A 2,312-nucleotide genomic window follows, 5' to 3' on the forward strand; every position below is an offset into this window, starting at 1 on the left:
GAAAAGCATTCAGACCCCCTTCAATTTTTCAATTCTGTTATGTTGCAACCTAAAGCTACAGTGAAAAAAACATTTTTCATTCACTAATCTTCACTCAGTACCCCATTATGACAAAGTGATAAAAGAATGTTAGAAATTTTTGCACATGATTTGGAAAGGTTCCCAAGAACCCAGTGACATCCGTAATCCTCAAATGGAAGAAGTTTGTCACAACCAGGACTCTCCCAAGAGCTGGTCGCCCAGCCAAACAGAGCAACTGGGGGAGAAGAGCCTTAGTAAGAGAGGTGACAGGAACCTGATGGACACTCTGACTGAGCTCCAGAGCAGTGTTGCCAACTCCTCGGTATGGAAAGTAGCTATTGGCTGTCCTTAAAGTTGCCAGATGTCGCTAAATGATGTCATAACCTAATTTGCATAATCATGGGTATGCCTTTAATTGTAATGGATGCTGTAGGAAAGAGGAAAAACGTCATGAGAGAGACAAAAAGCAAGTAAAACGATCTTTAAGATGTATAGAACTACAAATGAACTTGCTTCTGTTGATTCCTGTTTTTATAGCGTAACAATTCCAACCCTCTATCTGGGCTTGGGACTGGCAAAAATGACTCGAGAGATACTCTGGCAGAGTAACTTAAATTTTTATTTTTAGTTTATTATTCTATTCATTATTCTATTTTTCTTAGAAGTTTAACTTTCTTACTTTTTGTTTAGTTTTAAGCCTTATGGTCCACTTACAAGCCTACATCAGATTCCAGTGAAACATTAACATTTTTAACCATAACATTTATAAAAAAAAATTGTATAAAGTCTTCATTAACAAGTTTAAATCGACCAAAAAGAGACAATAGAAAAAATGATTAAGGCACCTTCACAGAGCGGTTAATTTGCAGTCTGACATGTGGGCGTGAGCATCTCCTGTCTGACTGCAGCTGAGACAGACTGCTGCGAGGACTGTGCTGCCTGTGAGTACTTTGGGACGGGGAGGGGCCCACGGAAATGAGCAACAATGATACATGCTTTAAAGTCGGAGTCTCCAAAAGTCTCGAGTAATACCAGAGAAAGTCGCTAGATTTGTCGCTAGTCACTTTTTTGAAAAAGAGTCGCTAGAGGGGTCTGAAAACTCGTTAAATATAGCGTCAAAGTCTCTAAGTTGGCAACACTGCTCCAGAGATCCTGTGAGGAGATGGGACAAGATCCAGAATGAAGGCAAACATCACCAATCTAGGCTTTATTGCAGATATGCGAGATGAAACCATCTCCTCAGTGCAAAACACATGCCTGCTTGGAATTTGCAACAAAAAAACAGGGAAATCCAAGCATGCTTTATGCTTTAATCCAAGCATGAATAATGGAGGCCACATTATTCTAAAGAACCTCCAGTGCAGCAGAAGCTTTTTGTAGCCTTCCCCAGATCTGTGCCTTGCAACAATCCTGTCTCTGAGCTCTGCAGCTAGTTCCATTGACCTCATGGCTTGAGTTTTGCTCTGATATGCATCGTAAGCTGCACGGCCCGCTATAGAGAGGTGTATGCTTTTCCAAATACTGTGCGATCATGTCAATTTACCACAGGTGGACTCAGATCAAAGTGTAGAAAGGTCTCAGCAAACTTTGAGAGGAACCTGAGCTAAATTTCAAGAGTTGTTGCAAAGAGTCCAAATACCTACGTAAATGTGATATTTCCGTTTTTTATTTTTATCTAATTGCAACATTTTAAAATTCTGTTTTCATTTTGATATGATGGGATACTGAGTGTGGATTAATAAGAATCAGAAAATATTTTTTTCAACTTTAGCATCAGGCTGCAACGTAACCTAATAGGAAAAATTGTTCTGAATACTTTGTGAATGCACCATAAACAGGTAATAACTGTTGGAGAAAATTTCCCAGCTGGAGAAAAAGATCCACAAAAGGATGTCAGGAGGAGGACCTCTGGTTTATCTGGTTTCTTTCTTCTTTGTTGTCTACCCACGGACATCATGCCCTGAGGGAGCATTGCCATGGCAGACCTGGAGGATAGTTTACCTTTAGGGAGGGATGATCTTCAAATAAACCCTAATGACTTCCTCTTTCACAATTGTTCTTTTTCATGATGTGAACAGATCTCTCTGACGCATGCATTATCACTACAATTTAATTCACTCAAACACATCACCTCTTTGCATAATCAGATTTATTCCCCACTCAGGTAAGATGAAATTTGTACTTTGTTAGGTGTAATTTAGGTTAAAGTTAATAGACCTCTTTAAAACAACATTCTGCCCTTTTGATGGACTTTGCAGTCTACACTCTTTTTTTCTTTTTGAACTTTTATT

The sequence above is a fragment of the Cheilinus undulatus genome, linkage group 23 (assembly GCF_018320785.1).
Source record: "Cheilinus undulatus linkage group 23, ASM1832078v1, whole genome shotgun sequence".
NCBI lineage: Eukaryota > Metazoa > Chordata > Actinopteri > Labriformes > Labridae > Cheilinus > Cheilinus undulatus.